General features: G+C 34.5%; 1 protein-coding gene and 1 long non-coding RNA gene across 3 annotated transcripts in view; one reads left to right on the top strand and one right to left on the bottom strand.

Moving 5' to 3' along the window:
* The window catches only part of LOC113262556 (uncharacterized), a 79,400-nt gene that overhangs the window by 15,426 nt on the left and 42,859 nt on the right, over positions 1-21,115 (bottom strand). For both annotated transcript variants that reach the window (XR_003318843.4, XR_007187776.2), the window contains one exon: positions 5,449-5,569. This is a non-coding gene — a long non-coding RNA (uncharacterized LOC113262556). The remainder of the gene's footprint in view (positions 1-5,448; positions 5,570-21,115) is intronic.
* LOC113262555 (sulfotransferase 1 family member D1) overlaps positions 6,812-21,115 on the top strand; it is a 35,301-nt gene continuing 20,997 nt past the window's right edge. Inside the window, exon 1 of the mRNA XM_026509011.4 lies at positions 6,812-6,941. The gene's annotated coding sequence lies outside the window, so the exon portion shown is untranslated. The remainder of the gene's footprint in view (positions 6,942-21,115) is intronic.

Below are 21,115 nucleotides of genomic sequence, written 5' to 3'. Positions count from 1 at the left end.
TTGCTGATCTTTTTGCAAAAAACCTACCATCATTGTATAACCATAGAAAAAACATTAGATAAAACCAAACTGAAGGAAGAACAATACAAAAAATACCTGACCAGGACCCTTCAGTTTTATCAAGGTCATCAAGTACAGAGAAAATCTGAGAATCTTGTCATAGTCAAGAGGAGTCTAAAGACACATGACTCCTAAGTATAACTTGGTACCCTAGATGTGATCCTGGGACAAGAAAATAAACTCAGCTAACATTTATAAAATTCTACTGAAGAATGTCCTTTTGTAAATAATAATGATTTAACTTTGATTCATTAGTATGTAACAAATGTACCATGGAAGTATTAGAGTTTAATAAGAGGGAAAATGAATGCCGAACATACAGAAACTCTTTGGAGTTCTTTTTCTTCCGCAACTATTTTTTTTTCCTGTAAAAGTCCACATAGTAAGTATTTCCAACTTGCTGACTATATGGCCATCATTGCAACTCTTCAACTCTGTCATTGTAACTTGAAGGCAGCCATAGACAACAACACATAAACGAATGAGTGTGTCACTTTGTTAAAACAAAATTTCATTACAAAAACAAATGGAAATGCAGATTTGGCCTGAGGGCCATAGTTTGCCAGGCTCTCCTCTAGAAAACAATTTTTCTTTCTCCCATTTTTAGAAGTGTAGAGACACCTTCCATTTTTAGAAGGCTTAGGAATGCACCAAATGGTATATTTTATCCATAACTTACTTGCTCTTTGTTGATTGTCTCTCAAAATATCTTCATAACCACATTGCTAGAAGCAAGTGTCTTTTAGCTTATATTAAGTATACAGGTATATTAAGACAACTGTTGGAAGTTAAAATCTTTATCTAGAGTTAATCTCTACCAAAATTAATCATCACATTTTTAAAAGTACAAGTACTGGAATTACAAAGGGTACTATAGAGATTTTTCCTATTCCTTCTAATCCCAAATTAAAAAAAAAAAAAAAAGATCCTCCACCATCAACAACAAATATGTCTCTTTCCTTAAAAATCTAAATTTCCTTTACTAAGGATGAACAGTCTTTCGTATCTGAATAATGCAAACTCTCTACTTGTGCCCTGAATTCTTCAACTGTCATCTATTCTAGCAATTGATATTTCTCCTCTGTAACCTCATTATTTTCTCTTCCTGCATAATCAATTCCCATCAGCAAAAATGCTGGAATATCTTAAAACAAAACAAATATTTGCATCAAGTATCCTCCAGACAGTCCTACATTTTTCTGTTCTCTTTTACATTGGAAGCATTTGAGAATTATCTATTATCACTGTATCCAGTATTTCACTTTCCTCTTCTCCTGCTGCGTCTTTTTCTGAATGTTTCATTAAATTATTTGACTAAGCATTTACAAAGAACATACATATTCATACACACATATGCATTTGTATAAATATAGATATATATTTATTTCTAAGTCTAGTATATATACTATAAAAAATACAAGTTTATATCAATACCTACAATTTCAATCCAAAGCCTCAAGGATATTGTCTAGCCTTCTTATTTTCCAAAATTGTATATTTGTTCCATCTTTAATGTACTTGTTTGCTTGCTCAGTTCCCCCAACCCCATGATCATGCTGGCCACCTTCTCTGTCCTTCCCCCTACTTGACCTCTGGTCTCACTGTCACTTTCTCATTCTCCAAGCATGCTGTTGCCTGCTGGACCCCAGTAGCTTCTTAGCCTTTAGCAATGCTACCACTTTCAAGGGAAAGAAATAAATGAGGAATTTGCATACTTTTGTGGCCTAAGGTTTTCAGGATTCATTTAAAACACAGGGTTATACAGGCCTTCCCCTCCAATCCCATCTTTTTCTGGGACCTGGAATCCAACTTTTATATTCCTAAACCCACAGGCTCTCAAAAGCTCTGTTCAGCTTCTCAGTCACCTTTTAGAAAATCAGAAAAAGGCCCATAAGAATAGCAGAGTTTAATTCTGTAGATTCTATTTCTTCCCTATTTTGGCCCAGGATTTTAAAATTTTATCATTAGTTCACCAAAGTAAAATGAACCTCAAAGAAGTGGAGAAAAAGAAATAATAAAAACTAAAATCAGAATTAAATGAAATTGAATCCAGGAAAATAACAGAGAAAATTAAAGAAATCAAAAGCTAGATCTTAAATAGATAACACTGATATCCCTTTAGGAAGAATGTCTAAGATGAAAAGATACAAGATGTAAATCACCAATATCAAGAATGAAAACAGGAAATATCATCACAAATTTTACAGCCAATGAAAGAATAATAAGGAAACACTAGAAACAATTTTATGCTCATAAATTTCACAACATAGAAAAAAATGAACAAATTACTCAAAACCCATAAAGTATAAAAGCTCACATAACATGAAATAAATAACCTGAATAGTCCTCAACCATTTTAAAAATTGAATTTTTAATTAAAATACTCTCAAAAAAGAAATGCCCATTTTCAGATGGTTCAGTGCAGAATTTTACCAAAGATTTAATGAAAAGTTGAGATCAATTTTACATAAGCTCGTCCAGGATATAAAAGAGAAGAGAATAATTTCCAACTCATATTATAAAACCAGCATAACCATGATACAAATTCCAGATGAAGATAGTACAGAGAAAGAAAACTACAGACCACTCCCTTCCATGAGCTTACACACAAAATTCCTTAACAAAAATGTTAGCAAACTGCATCTAATAGTATAAAAGGAATTACACACTGTGCCAAATTGGAATTTTAGTCAGATATGTAAGGCTGTTTCAACACTTGAAAATCAATCAGTATAACCCACTATATTAATAAGCTAGAGAAGAATTATCATATCAATTGATGTAGGAAAAGCATCTGATGCAGTTCATATGTCTGGTGATGGTAAAAACTCTCAGCAGTTTGGGAATAGAGGAGAACTACATCAACTTGATCCAGAATTTCTAAAAAGAATCTACAGCTAACATCATACCTAGTTGTTGAAGACTGAATCCTTTCATCTTTTTTTTTAAAATTATTATGATATGTTAGTCACCATACAGTACATCATTAGTTTCTGATGTAGTGTTCCATGATTCACTGTTTGTGTATAGCACCCAGTGCTCCACGCAATATGTGTCCTCCTTAATACCCACCACTGGGCTAACCCATCCCTCTACCAACTCCCCTCCAAAACCCTCAGTTTGTTTCCCAGAGTCCATAGTCTCTCATGGTTCATCTCACCCTCTGTTCCCCGCCCCCTTCATTTTTCCCTTCCTTCTCCTAATGTTCTCCCTGCTATTCCTTATTTTCCACAAATAAGTGAAACCATGTGGTAATTGTCTTTCTCTGCCTGACTTATTTCACTTAGCATAATCTCCTCCAGTTTCTCCATGTTGATGCAAATGTTGGGTAATCATCCTGTCTGGTGGCTGAGTAATATTCCCTTGTATATATAGACCACATCTTCTTTATCCATTTGTCTGTTGAAGGGTATCTTGGAATCCTTTCATCTTAAAACCAGAAACAAGGCAATAATACCCGTTTTCATCACTTAAGTTCTCAAACCTAATAGAAGTTTTAGACACTGCAATAAGGCAAGAAAAAAAGAAATAAAAATTAAACATATGTAAAGGAGGAAATAAAGCTGCCATGCTGATAAATGGTGTTGGAAAAACTGCACAGCAACATGCAAAAGGATGAAACTGGACCACTATCTTACACCATACACAAAAACTAATTCAAAGTGAATTAAAAATTTGAACATAAGATCTGAGATCATGAAACTCCTAGAAGAAAATGTAGGCAGTAAACTCCTTGACTTCAGTATTGGTGATTATTTTATGGATTTGACATTAAAAGCAAAGGCAACAAAAGCAAAATAAACAAACAGGACTACATCAATCTAAAAGGTTTCTGCACAGCAAGGAAACCATCAACAAAATGGAAAGGCAACCTTCCAAATGGGAAAAAAATATTTGGAAATCATATATCTGATAAAAAACTAATACCCAAAATATCCGTGGTCAAAAACCAGACAATTTGATTAAAAAATGGGCAGAGGATCTGAATAGACATTTTTCCAGTGAACACATACACTTGGCTAACAGCTATATGAAATGGTACCTACTATTCATCAGCAAAATGCAAATCAAAACCATAACGAGATATCACCTCACATTTGTTAGAATGGCTTTTGTCAAAAAGACCAAGAAATAGCAAGTATTGGTGGAGGACGTGCAGTAAAGTGAACGCTTATACACTGTTGTGGGATGTAAACTGGTGCGGCCATTATGCAAAACAGTATGGAGTTTTTGAGGAAACTCAAAAACTGGAGTTTTTGATGCAGCAACTCTACTTTTGGGTATTTATTTAAAGAAAATAAAAACACTAACTCAAAAAGTATCTACACCCCCATGTTCACTGCAACATTATTTTTAATAACCAAGCTATGGAAACAACCTAAGTGCTCATGGATGGATGAATGGATAAAGAAAATGTGGCGATATTATATATATATTTTAAATTTTAAAAAAATTAATTAATTAAATTAGTATAATTTATCTAGAAATTATTACTCCTGTTGGGCAGGAAAGTATCCTCCTTCCATAACCAAAGTAGAGGATAGTGAATATTTGCCCACATTAATATAGTCAACTCCCATGGTCTTCTCTCCCCTTTTTACAGCCTTTTATTACCAAAACTGTTGACATTGATTTGATATCCTACAGGAAGAATTTCATAGTGAAGAGTTCAAGCATTTCCCAGTTTTGCTCTTAACCCCCTGCCACACTTAAAGCTCAGTCAGTTATTTATTTTCTTCTGGTGAAAATGCTGAATTCATCACATAACACTGACTTCATCACATAAAGGCCTGTGAAATTCCCAATACTATACTTTACCATACCATACCTTAACCGTACCATACCTTACTGTACCTTATCATACCATAGCTTATCATACATACCTTGCTCCATACCTTAAAGATCATCCAGAGTACATATTACATACATACTAACACAGGTATGAGAAACCAGAGATTTAAACTTTGAGATATCTTGTCTTAAGTTTCAGTCTTGTCCAAGAGGGTAGGGTAGGATGAAATCCACTGATGTGTTACCACCATCCCTCAAACACTTATAGTCTCATGCTTTGTATAATTCATCTTTAGACTAAAGCATGTCTTTACATTTATTTCATCATGATTTATGTCTGTATATGTTTTGTGCATAGTCACAGAGATGTTATATATAGTCATATGTATGTATATGTACACATTTATATGTGCATACATGCACAAAGTTCTGCAAATTTGTAAAATTTATTTCTAAACAATATTTATTTATGAAATGTATCCCTGCAGAAAAGAAAATTGAAAATATTGTTTCAGCAATCAAATTGACAATGCTTTTTAGACAAGTAATAATTAGAGTTTGGGAAAATAGACCCTCTGAAAAGTGGAGCAAGTTTACCACGCTGGATATCTTTGGCTTATCCCTCCAGATTCCATCCTGTTTTCTGCCCTGGGAGGCTGATGTGTATGGATTACATCAACAAGATGCTGGGCTCTCTGGTTTGTATTTGGCAGGAGATCTGAGGGAGGAAGGAGAATGAAGTTAAGTTGATTATTTCCCTGGGTTTTTCCTATGACATCAAATTAAATGGGCTGCATACTTTTTATCAAACTAACTTGAAGGGTCTCATCACTTAATTCCCTTCTTTTCATTAATGACACATTTTCCTCAGCAATATCTAGTGACCCTAAATCCTGAATCCCTAAATTACACTTTTTCTAGAACATAAACCTCCAATCTCTTTCAAGGGACATAATTGGAGACATGATAAGAACCTGAGGATCATTTTCTAGCTGCAAAGCCTAGGGGAAGGCAAACTAGAAATATTTTTCCCTGTTTTTCAGACTAATCTATAAAAAGTATCTAATTGTCTCCAGTTGTTTTGCCTTCCTGTAATTCCATAGCAGTGTGACATTCAGGTTGTTTCTTAGTTTCTTCCCTGAAACCTACTACAAGATAAAATCTTAAGATTTAGAGTCAAAGATACTGTTTGGGATGTTCACAGAGGATGATAATTTATCTTTATACTTTGCATCTTTATACTTAATTACATCTTTATACTTCGTTGAATGAGAGGTTTCAACTTCAAATTCTGTTTTTGTACAGATTGATAAACTCACAGATTTAAAAAACTTTGCCTTTTGTCAGCAGCACAATATAAAGCAGCACAATATAAAGACCTAGAGACAAAAAGGAACCGTATTTTGATCATATGGAAAATGGCAAGAGTTTCAAACCAGTTTTTTTCTATTTTTGAAACAGAGTTTTTACACAGTCACCACTATTACCAGGCGGCTTAAAAGTGATCTACAGATCTGCCTCTGGATAGTGCAGGCATCATTTAAGGAACAGAATATACTACAAATTTTCTTGGCTCCACCTGCCTTTTCCTTTGCTCCTACACAGGGACCATGTTCTTGCTGGTCTAACTTGTCCATGCAGTTCTAGAGGCACAGATAAATCACCTTTAAGTGAGGGTTTCTAATAAGAGCACTGGAGCCATGAAACAGCACGTGTCTGTTTTGTGTGGCTTTTACAGTTGAAATCAGAAGCAAAAGTAAAATAAAGGGGCCTCCATTTACTACATGTAATTATTGGATAGCAGTTAATTCCGGATGCCAGGCTTAGGAGATTTCCATGGGCTCTTTGTTTCTATCTACCACCACAAGTAACAACGAAAAGCCGTCCTTAAGCATTTAATATTTAAGCCAATAATAGATTTTCTACAGTTAATCATTAACCTCATACAGCTCTATGGACTTCATTGTTTGCCTTCCTAATGCTTAGATGGATTGTCTTGGTTGACTGAACAACATACAGAGGGAAATTTTCAGTAATCAATTCCTGTAGAAACAAAATCTGGACCTCCAGTTCCTCAAGACAGGCATCTGGTAAGTGATTTATCAACTCTGTCTTTAAAGTGCCCATATTTTGTAAAGAACTGGATTTCACAAGTGAAAAATTAGAAAATGTGAAATGGAAAATTCTAGTGTGGATGTTTTGGTATACAAAGAGAAATATTTGGGGATTCTTAGGTCCAGGTTTTCTAGCAGAAATTCACAGGATTATTTTTCATATTTAAAATTGCATTGAGGTAGTCTACTAACTTCAGCTTCATAAAGCTAAAAACTAGTTTTAAATGTTATTAGTCTTCCACCTTCTAGTATTTCTGTTTAGTTGAAAGGAATATTCTTGTATGGTCCACTGCTAGGCAGAGATACAAGTCAGGTTTTGTGTACTTCTTGAGATTCCCAAAGAATTGTATTGTATAGATAGTAGATAAATGCATTTTCCATTGATGACTGCTTTATTTCCTTTTTTCAAAAATAATTTGACTACATAGCATGTTTTTCACTGCAATACATGTATGATCTTTCTTTATCTTTAAATTAGAGAACCACTACTGTGATGTGTTCTTCAATTTCTAGAAATTTATTACTTCCTAAAAGGTTTTGAAACAAAATTTGAGCTATGTTTTTTTTCACATGCACCCTTCTATTGTCACTTTAATGAATAATCACTTGAGAATGGTCTCTTCTATATCTCTTTGACTTTTACCTTGGATTTATTATCAAAGGGATATTCTAGGAACACCACATCAGTAGAGAAAGTCCTAATGAATGAAGAGCTGCTTGATACCATTAAATTCTTACTGTAGTAATGAGAATATTTAGCATTATATTTTAACAACAGACAAAAAAGCTTAATACATTTTAAATCCAAATATTTTAAATTAAAGTAATTCTAGTAGGTTGGACTAACCTAAATTATTAACCTAACCTAAATTAACATTGACCTAAATAATGCAAGTTTTTCAATGGATAAATGTTTAGTCACTTTTTTTTCTAAAAAGATACAAATATTTTCCTCAGATACATGAAAATTCATAAGCCATTGTTCTGAAAATGTTCCAAGTTATATTTTTACTTTAATGTTATGTAGATTTGTTAGCTATCAACATGTATAAGTCTATACTGAACTTTAAAATCACTACATCCCCCACCGAAATTGGGGATAATGTAGTTGAAGCCTTAGTATCATATGATACCTACATTTCCAGATGTACTAAAAGAGGTATTTTATGTGGTTTAAAAAAAAAAAAAGTTCATTTGCGGTCACATGACTCATTTAGTATCTCCCGATGGTTCAGAGTCTGCAGAGGGTATTTTGCAACAACAATTAGACTCTCTGTTTTCTCTGGAATGTGGACAAATTTATATCTTTCTTCACTGCATCTAAGAGCAACTTCCTCTTGTGTTCTGAAACGATAGAAATAAACTTAAAAGAGTTTGAAACTGATTTCAAAAGTCATTTGGAACTAGCTTTCCAAAGCTTTTGTGAATTTGCAGAATACTTTCAAGGATCTGTGTCCAGGCAGAACCTAACATGTTCCTGTCTATGCACAAGTGAGGCAAAACCATCTGCTCTTGTGAAGAACTGAAGCTTTACTAAGCTTCACAATGTACATGTCACATCACATCTCATAGCACCACATCCTGAGAATAGATTTTAGAGAAGAGGAGGAGTGGAGAGAACACTAATCTTTTCTAGTGAAAAGAAATTCGTTGTTTTGGAGAAGGTTTGGTGACATTCCTCAGATACATTTCTTTAGGTCTGATCCAGCCCACTATGGACCACTGTGCCCTTGGCAATGTGGATTTAAGGTTTGATCTAACTCCAGTCTTCTCAAGTTAGCAGAAATCAATGTTTTCAGCCTATATAAATGTTGTTATTTCTCAAAGACACTGAATTTTGTATCCCAGCCTCCAAAAAAAGTTGTGCTATAAAAATTACAGTACTTATAGAAGTTGAAGACAGGCAAGAAGGAAACACTTTATTTTTTATTTTGTTTATTTGTTTATTTATTTATTCATTTGAGAGAGAGAGAGAGCAAGCACAAGCAGGGGGAGCTACAGGCAGAGGGAGAAGCAGACTTCCTGCTGAGCAGAGAGTCCAATGGGAGACTCAATCCCAGGACCCTGGGATCATGACCTGAGCTGAAGGTAGACATTTAACTGACTGAACCACGCAGAAGAGGAAGGAAACATTTCAAAGGAGAATGATGAAATACTTCTGTTAACACAAGTGCTCAAATTATTTTAAACATTAAAACAGAAAAAACATGTGTGTGTGTATACATATACACATATATCAGTATACACACACACACACATATATATACCAATATTTCAATTCTCACACATATATATCAATTTTTTAAATGATGAGTTAAGAAACAGATAACAGATATAGGCCAAAAACCCCCCCAAAATACCAATACTATTGTCTCATAAGATAGGAATCAAAACAAAATGATCAAGTGTTAAGTCAATCTATGATAATAAATATCATATTCCATAATAAACGCAATCATAATTTTATCTTTTAGAGAGCATATTTTCAAAATAAAAAGAAAAACTCATATACAGTGTATGTTAAAAGTTTTGATAGAAATTGATAGAAACATGTACAGAGGGGGGCGCCTTGGTGGCTCAGTCCTTAAGTATCTGCCTTCTGCTCAGGACGTGATCCAGGCATTCTGGGATTGAGCCCCACACCAGGCTCCTCCGCTGGGAGCCTGCTTCTTCCTCTCCCACTCCCCCTGCTTGCGTTCCCTCTCTTGCTGGCTGTCTCTCTGTCAAATAAATAAATAAAATCTTTAAAAAAAAAAAAAAACCATGTACAGAGGGAAATCTTACATAATATGAATCTATCTGATAGATTGTTTAAAAAAGATATTTAAAGATTTAAAAATATATTGATATTGAATTAATTTGTACATATGCATATATAAATACACACATTTTTGCTTATACTACCAATAGGTAACAAAATGATCATTTTGCAACAAACATTTGCAACAAAATGATCATTTATTGACACAAAATCACAATCAGATATAAAATACAAAATTTATGATGTTTACATTCTCTAGACCAGCAAATTAACATAGACTATGTAATTAAAAAGTGTTGTAAAATGCAACAAATTAAATTAGCAAATCAAATACATTTTCTTTAAAATAATCTGTTGGGTTAGCAGTTATCATTTAATTAAATACAAATTATATAGTAAACAATAAAAACTGAAAATTATTAAAGTCTCTGGGCTTTGGCCAAAACTGACTGTGGACAAATACAAAACTTTAAATGCTTTCATATTAAATCAAAGGAAAAAAAAAACCCTAATTATTCAACTGAAAAACAAAAAACAAAAAAAAGGAACAGGATGGTCTTCAGAATCCATAAAATTGGTTATGATTTTTTCTGAGTACAGATGATACATAGTGTTGCATTAATTTCAGGCATACAACTCAGTGATTTGACAGGTTTATACATTATGTTATGTTCACCACAAGTGTAGCTATAAGCTGTCCTGTTACATCACTATCAAAATATCATTGCCTGTTCCTTATGCTATGCCTTTAGCTCCCATGATACACTCATTCCATATCTACAAGCCTGTTTTTCCCTTGCCTTTTCACCATTTTGCCCAACCCCACACCCCTCCCTCTAGCAACCATCAGTTTGTTCTCTGTATTTATAGTTCTGATTCTGCCTTTTGTTTTTTTACTCTACTCCTTTTCTTTTTTTTTAGTTTCCACTTATGAGTGGAATCATATGGTATTCTTTGACTTATCTCACTTAGCATAATACACTCTAGGTCCACCCATGTTGTCTAAAATGGCATAATCTCATCCTTTTTTATGGCTGAGAAATATCCCACATCTTCTTTATCCATTTGTCTATTGATGGACACTTAGGTTGCTTCCATATCTTGACTATTGTAAATAATGTTGCACTAAACATAGGATAAACATATATATTTTCAAACTGATGTTTTCATTTTCTTTGGGAAAATACCCAGTATCAGAATTATTGGATCATATGGTATGCCTATTTTTAATTTTTTGAGGAAACTCCGTACGGTTTTCCACACTGGTTGTACCAATATACATTCCCACCAACAATGCACAAAGGTTCCTTTTCTCCACATCCTCACCAACACTTGTTGTTTCTTGTCATTTTGATTTTAGCCATTCTAACTAGTGGAAAGTGATAGCTCATTGTGGTTTTGATTTGAATTTGTCTGATGATTAGTGAGGTTGAGCATCTTTTCATGTGTCTGTTAGGGATCTGTATGTCCTCTTTGGAAAAATGTTTACTTAGGTCTTCTGCCCATCTTTTAACCAGTTGGTTTATGTTTTTGGTATTGAGTTGTATAAATTAGTTATATATTTTGGATATTAACCCCTTATTGGATATATCATTTGCAAATATCCTCTCTCATTCGGTAGGTTGACTTTCTGTTTTAGTTGATGGTTTTCTTTGCTGTGCAACAGCTTTTTAGTTTGATGTAGTCCCAATAGTTTGTTTTTGGATTTATTTCCTTTGCCTTAAGAGACATATCTAGAAAAATGTTGTTATGGCTGATGTCAGAGAAATTACTGCCCATGGTTATGATTCTCTATTTCACTACGTACATGTTGTTTGACTTTGGGAATTGCTTAGAATACCTTCAAGTTTCAGTTTCCTTTACTGAAAGACAGGATGAAATAATATCTATCTCAAATACTGCTATAGAGGTAAATTATTATTAAAGTTATTTTTAATGTTAATATTTATTGATTTTTACTCTGTGTCAAGCATTGTTTCAAGTACTTTACTTATTTAATTCTCTCTCTTTTTTTAAATTTCATTTATTTATTTAAGAAACAGAGAGAGAGAGACCAGGAGCAGGGGAGGGCTTGGGGGGCAGGCAGAGGGAGAAGCAGCCTCCCAGGGAGTCTGACGACAAGGGACTTGATCCCAGGACCCTAGGATCATGACCTGAGATGAAGGCAGATAGTCAACCGACTGAGCCACCCAGGCACCCTACTTATTTAATTCTTATGACTATTCAACATGGTGGGATGTAAAATGATTCATATTTTACAGAGGAGGGTAATCTGGCAAAGAAAATTTACAAAAATTATTCAAAATCACACTTGAAAGGTCCTTTTGAAAACTGGCTCCAATCCATTGTAGGTGCTCCTTAAATGTTTCTTTCTTTGCCTTCTCCCATCTGCCCTTGCCTACTTTTGATCTTCCAAAATAGGAAACTTGTTCAACTCTCTAACCAACTCTGCAGATACTGACTTTCTCTGCAGGAGAAATCCAAATCTTCTACTTTTCAGGTGAAATCCTACAGCACCATGGTGACAGAAAAACCAAATTTTAAAGAAAGAAACAAAGACAAAATAGAGGTAAAGAAAAAAACAACCCATATACAAACACACACAACACAATTACATTTTTAAGGAAGATACATGTTTGTTTTCCTATTCCTCACATTTCATTTAGGCTTTCAAACAAGCCGGCCTCATTATAAAGCAGAGTTGTTTATGCTTTCAGGAACTGAGACAATGACTTCACCAATCTCTTCCATTGCTATGGTACTGGAGAGCTGTTTTCTGGATTTTATTAGGCCCTGGGGATCCCAAATGGAGAAGAGTATAATTAACTCTTCACCATCAAATACTCACTAATATAAAAGATCCTGGCAATAAGAGAGTGCCTGGTACTTCCTGCCTATGTACAAAGAATTGCCTGAGGATATCAAGTAATAGGGTACATTTAACTTGGGAATATCTGTATGAGGTGGAGGAGACAGGCAGGTGCAATTATCTCTACTTAAAGGCTAAAGTTGCCAAGCACTTTTAGGGTTGATGACTTGTTCAAGACTGATTATAAAGCATAGATTAAATGTAAAAACTTCAGCCCATAATCTTTTTTTGTGGGACTGAATCAAGGATAGAGAAGTTTTCCAGGTGAAAGAGAATGTATTTTTTTCTTTTCTGATTTGAGTCAGGGTTGAAATTTTTCAAAAAGGATGAATTTTGAGATTATGCTGATATAAATGGTGCTAATATGATAACACTTTTAGAAATACATGCCAGACAACATACGGCATTTTCATACACTTTAAATTGTTTCATTTGTGAGATTTTTTCAAGTTTTATTTAAACTTCAGTTAGTTCCATTTTTGAGATTATAACACTGACAAAGACACAATGACAATGATTCTATGAAATGGATGCTATCTGGTCATATGAAATATTCTATGCTCACAAAATGTTCACTTGCCCAAAGCTACGTAGTTGGTAAGTTCGAGATTTTTCGAACAGTGGCTTTTCCAGCAACAAAGCTGAGTGCTTTTACCATTAGATGTGTATTCCCAGGATTTGAAATCTGATTTTACCATATATACATTTTGTATCATAGGGCAAGTTGCTTAAACTCTGAAAATTTCCAATGATAATATGAATGTCAAAGCTATTAAGTTGAAATGGAAATATACAATGTGGAAATTAGAATGTAAGTGCTCATAAATCTTAATATTCTTCATATATTACGCCTTAATGTTAATCCATGTTATTTTAGCCATTTAATTTGATAATATAAACTAAGATCATTTATAAGATACAACGTGTGGGAAAAGAACATGGCCTCATTTGTACGTACACAGCAAGCAAACAAAAAACAACAGTCAAAAGACACATAAGTGGATAATTTCTTACAGAGATAAATTGCCAAGATCATGTGAGAAATGCAGAATACTCCGTATTATTTTTGAGATTTCATAAATGAGAAGTTTTTAGAAATGTGCGCTTTGAATTGTGATAGAAGTGAAGCAGCATTTTAATTAGTAGTACCCTAACGGAATTCTTTCTAGCAATAAGGAGGGTTGTGTTACACATCTCCCTTCTTTCTTGTTTCTACTGTGGTGACATAAAGCATACATATTGGTAAGAATATTCATTTTACTTAGAATTGTGTAACGTTAGAGGTGAAACCACCTGGAGTGACCATTTTGTGTATTTCCCACGTTGTTTAGACAGGTAAAACATGGCTCAGAAATATGAGGTGAGTAGCTCAGGGCTCTACTGCTGGTGTAGAGAGAGCTGTGAGTGAGCTGTGCCCAAATGTCACTCTTCAGGTTCTCAATGCTGCACTGCAAAGAGCCCCACAAATACAGCATTTGTATTGTCAAAACAGTTGAGTTTTTACACATTTAAAAAGGAGTTAATAAAATCTGTCCCAAAAGGTCAGAATCTGTTGAATATTAAAATACTATCACTTTCAAGGAGAATAATGTATTGATTATTGTGAGTTTAATATTAATTTTTATGATTAAGACACAACATATGCTCAGGTACGATATTTCATTATTTTAACTCATGAATGGGCATGAAAGTCAATTGTTTTGTTCAAGTTAACATGGACTAACATTGGCTTCTATCAGTGAGAAGAGTATTAAATAGTTCCAAGGGGTTATAATGATCTTCCAGAGGAAGTTATGTTTCAAGGGACATTTTCAGAGAAGCAAACAAAGAGACCTAAGGGAAACAATCACCTTCCCATATGTCCTGAGCTCTCATCAACTCAAGTTCTCTCACATAGTAACTTATATGCAACTCAAAGGGGTCATTCTTTTAATGATTTTTTGGCTCTGATTCGTAACTTGAGGATATTCATTGAAAGCTCTCAGGAGTTTAAAGGTAAGTTAAATTTGACTGCATGTTTTACAACAAATACTTTTTGCTTGGGGCTTTTTAGGAGTCACGATGCCAACTTAGAATATTAAACTCATGCAAAATCTGAATCAGATTTAGGAAATATTAAAATACACCCATTGATTACATCACCTTTAATGTACAATCTATAACAGCCAAATATTGTTACAAACACAAATATTCCAAAAGTAACAAAAAATTGTATATAAATTAAAACATTTCATTATACAGTTTTCATAGATGAAACAAAGCTAAAAATGTACAATTTTTCCCTTTAGAAATGGTTCCAAATAAAATTTTATGCAATCGGATAAAATATATGAATAAATGAGAATAAACATTATTAAAAGAAATCATTAGCAAGATTCAGTTTTTCTAAAAATCATTTTATATGCATTTTAGTAGATGACATCTCTATGTATTTATAAAGTACTTTTAGTGTGTGTGAGATGTTGAGCAAAAAGGAATACTGTTTTTTCTCTTTTCTACCTAGAATATTCTTCTGTATCTTTAATTACCCAAACCTCATGGTCAAAATCAAATCACACCACTTGTACTATAGATTAGGTGACCACCTCCACATTATTTGGCACTTTTAAATGTCATCTTGTATTAGGAGTTAAGTCTTCAGTGTTTGTACTTAGAAGGTAGTGATAGAATAGCAATTAAGATCGCTGGCCTTGCAGTCAAGACTATCTGGGTTCAAACCCAGTCCTGCCACTTACTGACAGTGTGATCTCTGCAAGTTACTAAAGTTTCTCTATGTTAATTTTGCCCTTGAGAAATGGGTATAATAGGACTTAACTTAGAAGATTTTTATGAGGATTAAATAACAAAATACATGCACTAAAAGCAGGGTTGTGTGTGTTTGTGTGTGTGTCCATGTGTGTGTCTGTGCACATGTGTATAAATGTGTGTGCATTTTGAATAATGATTTAGAATGTAAGCTCCTTGTTGATTGGGTGTGACCTACTGATACTTCTCAGCACATCCTAAAGTGCTGGCTTCATAACTATAATTACAGTGGCAAGATAAAATAATTTAATCCCTGATTATTCCACCTAGAATATTGCAGAGGTTTTATTTCATTTCAATATACATTTATTAACATCCATAAAGTAAAGGCTTTGGGATTACAGCATCAAATATATGTTCCAATATTGGGACAATGAATCTAAATTCTAATCATGGAAACAGATATTGTAAACAGATAATAGCAACACACTGAAATATAGAAAAGAGTATCAGTCTATTCAGGATTTAGAAATGGAGAAAAGACGGTAATTGATTTTGTCCTTAGGTCACTAGGAAGGCTTCTCAGAGAATGTGAAATTTGTGCAAGGTTTTGAGGAATGAATAGGAGTTTTCCAGATGCACAAGAGAGGAGTATCAGCTCAAAGACAGAAAATGCAGGTGCAATAGCTAGATGTGAGGGGGTGGAGCCATCTATATAGTTGTAGATATAGATATAGAGGTAGAGATACTTTTTTCATTGTCTTGTTGTTGGAGGTTAATGTCCAAGTGAGGAAGAGATAAGCAGAGTCATAGAGATTAAATGTGAAAATCAGGGAAAAGCTCTTTAAACTTTATCCTTTCGACTTTGGGGTTGTGATTAGGTTATAGAGATCATACTGGTAGTTGGCAGGTGGAAGGGGAGGAACTGAGCTTGGAGATAAGAAATTAAAACTAATTTTAAGATCATTGCCACACTACAGGGTGGATGATGAAAAAGATATAAATAAAGGCAAATTTGGGGGCAATCATAATAATGATAATATTAATAATGGCTACCTCTTACCAAATGTATCCCATGTTTTATCAATATACACATTATATCCATCATCTTATTTCACCATCAAGCTAGCTCTATAAATTAAATAAATCATTACCTCTGTTTTAAGATTAGGAAATTGAAACTTGGGTTTATGATATATCCAGAGTCCAATTGGTAGTACATGACAGATTTGGCATATGAACTCTGAATCTAGAGACCTTACAGTCTAAACCACTAAGCTAGTTCATAAAGAGAAGCTGCTTTTCGCAAGAATACTTGAAAGATAAAAATAATCAGATTTGTGAGCCATCTGGATTTGGGAGCTTCAAGAAGAAAGCAGAATCTAGGATGACTTACAGACTTCTGACTTGAGTGTGGGATGAATGCGGTATCACTAGAATATGAGATACACAAAAAATCCAGGACAAGAACTGGTTCAGTGGAGAGCAGGGCTAATGAGTTCAACTATGATTACTGAATTTGAAAAAGTTGAAAAACATCTGGGAAACTGAAGAGAACTGACTACAGGAATCCAAAGAAAAACAACACTTCTGGCTTCAATCCATAGAAATATTCCTTTGGAAAATTGAGAATTAACAAAGAGATAGGATATCAGTCAGAATGTGATAACATGGAAATCAAGAGAGGAGAACTTCAGAAGAACATACGGATTTAATCATTTATATTGTATTTGATCATTGCAAGGGCATTGGCAAGTTATAAGGAGAATTATATAAATTTCTTTATTTACATTTGTCACTTCTTTTCCTCACATTTCCTTATTAGTTCATTTACATGATTCCTCTGTTCAAAATCTGAAGTGGCCTTCTGTTTCTTTATTAATTGAATACACACTTGGCATTCCAATATTCACGGCTGTCCACAATAGGGACAATTTTTCAGCCATGTCTTTCATTATCCACTAGATAGCACATTTTATGGAGAGAAAAAGCTTTACAGTCTTTTGCCTGGCCAATTTTTGGCACATGGTTGGCACTTCCCAGTTATCATTAAAGAAGTCAATGAATGGATGAGGCAACTTCCTAAACATGTATAACTTTCAGTCAATGTGACCTGCTCATCCTCTCCTGAACATATCTCATACTTTTCTTCTCCTTTACTGTTGTTCATGCTTGCACACTGTCATGAATAATCCTAATGTCTATGCTCATTAAAACACTACTAACCCCTCACATATTACCTCAATGTAATTATACCATTCCAGGTCTTTCCTAATGTCCCACATTTGCTGTCTTTCTTTTTTGAATCTTTGTAAAAACATTATTTTATGCTACTATATTCAATCAGGTTTGAAATATAAACTTTTTTTTTCTTTTTTTGAATGTTTACCTATATCCGTCCTTCCCCGCCTTAGCAATGACCTGGGAGATACAGATAAGGGCATTATCTTTCCAGGGTCAGAGTAAAGGAAAGGAAAAGGAGAAAAGGTTTCATTTTAAAAGTATGAGGTCTTGATTTGTTGTCTTGGGTGGAAGCAGTCTACCTCAATGTCAGCTACTTCTCTTCTTCATCCATTTGATTTAGAGGTCTTCAGTGTCTCTACGGGACCAGGTGACACATGCAACCTTCTTTAGCTGTGTGATGTGTACCCAAGGCTTAATACTTTTTAGTTTTGTAGCAGTGTCAGTGTCAGGATCACTCAGTAAGGTCCTTTCTGATGGGTCTTCCTCTGATGATGTTTCTACAATACCCAGCCATTAGGAGCCAGACTATGACCAGCAGGACCCTATGCATTTAGATCCAAAAGCCTTCTTCAACATGCTGATGATAGGCTTGAGCATAAGACATTAGAGACTTATAGTACTTGGTCATGCTAGTATAAGATGGTGAGGGACCAGCAGGAAGTTGTACACTGAAAGAATTTTAAGACGTTTGTAAGGTTTTTGTTAAGGCTCATATGATTTGTCTGGTGAAGTGGGTTCCTCCATCACTGGAGATCATGCACAGTATACCCCGAGTGGGGAATACACGTTCTAACAGTTTCTTGTGTACAGTGGGGCCATTAGCCTTGCAGCAGGGGAAAGCTTCAGCCCATCTGGGAAACACTCATCCAGTAACTAGAGCATGTTGATAACCCACACTAAGTGGCAGTAGAATGAAGTCCAGATGTGGGTGTCCAGAGGGTCCAGAGGGAGGAGTCGGAGGCCTCTGGAGACACAGATTGTTTTTCCAGGATTACGGACCTGACAAGTCAGACATTGTTGATAGGCTATTTTTACGGTTTTGCAGAAATCTCTCCGTTAATGTCTGTTTATAATTTGAGTCATCTTAAATGCATTATGGTGGGTAAAAGAATGCAAAAACTGAAAAATGGGGTTGGTCAGGGAGCTGGAGAGAACCAAACAGGTGTCTTGGGTTTCCTAGAGCCCTGACATTCTTTAATTTACAGCCATTGTTTACTCATCTAAATTTCTGATTTTGGAATAGACCATTGCCTTGTTTCAAGGCCATCAGGAAGGCAAAAGTCAGACCATGAGGGGTCAGTTTTTGCAGAAACAGAATGGACTTTACGTACAAGTGCCACAATCTTACAAATACAGTATAAAGAAGGCTTAGTATTACTTTTTGACAATGCTTCTCATGTAATTTACATATCAAATAAGCCTGATTAATCTAAAAATCCTTTGAAATATTACAGCGAAAAATGACTTCATTTAGAATTTCATTTGAAGAAGTTTGTCAAAAATATTAAAAAAGTTTCATAGCACTTCATTAAATTAGATCACAAATTATTATGATCATGACCTGAGCCGAAGGCAGACGCTTAACTGACTGAGCCACCCAGGCGGCCCTCTAGATATTAATTTAACCTAATTCATCATTTAATTTAACACAACTTTAAGGTTTTAGCCTTATTTTTAATTTTAAATATTTCTGCAATATTGAATATCTCCGTCAGATGTAAGATGGGTCCCAGAGATGGTTCAAAAAATATTACCTTCTCAAAAACCAGAGGCACTTACAAAAATTGCCAAAAAAAAGAAAATAAAAAACCCCCCAAAACCAAAATCAAAACCTAAAACCAAAACAAAACACCACAAAAACAAAAACAAACAAACAAACAAGAAAAACAAAAAACCCCAACAACCTGCATGTTCCAGGCAAGCAGAAAGCCAAGCACAATTATGAAAATGAGACAAGCAAGAAGGCCACAGCTCTCCCTGGGATAGAAAAATTCAATTAACAGTGGGTTTGGATTTGGAAAGAAAAGGTCAATGTGACATTTTATTTTGTAATCTCTACTGAGCACTACGAGCAGACATTAGGAAAAATTGATTCTAAGAGAAATAAGAGTCAGAGAAAGACAAATATATGGTTTCACTCACATGTGTAATTTAAGAAACAAAACAGATGAACATAGGGGAATGGGGGAAAAGAGAGAGAGGTCAACCATAAAAAACTCTTAACTATAGAGAACAAGCTGAGGGTTGATGGAAGGGAGGTGGTCAGGGGGATGGGCTAAATGGGTGATGGGTATTAGGAGAATACTTGTTACGATGTGCACTGGGTGTTATATGTAAGTGATGAATCACTAAATTCTACTCCTGAAACCAATATTGCAGTATATGTAAACTACCCAGAATTTAAATAAAAACTTGAAACCAAACCAACCAAACAAACAAACAAATAAAATAAAAAAAATACAGGGATTGCAATATTAATGTTAACTTATTTTATGGCATGATGATTTTTGAGCAAGATTATTATACTACTGCCAAGTAGAAGATACCAGAATTTTGGGTATATAATAGTAATTTTTAAGAATACGATATATGCCATTCATTATGATAAATTATGAACATTGCCCCCTTGTCTTTTTTATTTTTGTACTCAATATATTGTCATAGAAATTTGGAATCCATCTTTTATTAAAATTATATGCAAATATCAAAAAAAGAAAAAGAAGAACTCATTCTGATAGGAATTTTTCCCTTTTGCCACGTGCAGAAGAATGAAAATGGACCATTTCCTTACACCATACACAAAATAGATTCAAAATGGATGAAAGACCTAAATGTGAGACAGGAATCCATCAAAATCCTAGAGGAGAACACAGGCTGCAACCCTTTTGACCTCTACCACAGCAACTTCTTACTAGACATGTGTCCAAAGACAAGGGAGACAAAGGCAAAAATGAACTATTGGGACTTCATCAAGATAAAAAGCTTTTGCACAGCAAAGGAAACAGTCAACAAAACCAAAAGACAACTGATAGAGTGGGAGAAGATATTTGCAAATGTCTTATCAGATAAAGGGCTAGTATCCCAAATCTATAAGGAACTTATCAAACTCAACATCCAAAGAACAAATAAACCAATCAAGAAATGGCCAGAAGACATGAAAAGATGTTTCTGCAAAGAAGACACCCAAATGGCCAACAACTATATGAAAAAATGCTCAACATCACTCAGCATCAGGGAAATAGAAATCAAAACTACAATGAGACACCACCTCACACCAATCAGAATGGCTAAAATTAACAAGTCAGGAAATGGATGTTGATGAGGATGTGGAGAAAGGGGAACCCTCTTACCCTTGGAAATCCCAGCTGGTGCAGCCACTCTGGAAAACAGCACAGAGATGCCTCAAAGAGTTGAAAATAGAGCTACTTTTTGACTCAGCAATTGCACTACTGGGTATTTACCCCAAAGATACAAAAGTAGTAATCTGTAGGGGCCACCTGCACCCCAAGGTTTATAACAGCAATGTCCACG

Source organism: Ursus arctos, unplaced genomic scaffold, assembly GCF_023065955.2.
Source record: "Ursus arctos isolate Adak ecotype North America unplaced genomic scaffold, UrsArc2.0 scaffold_9, whole genome shotgun sequence".
Taxonomy (NCBI): Eukaryota; Metazoa; Chordata; class Mammalia; order Carnivora; family Ursidae; genus Ursus; species Ursus arctos.
Note: the sequence above shows the minus strand (reverse complement) of the source record. Positions and strands in the feature narration are given on the sequence as shown.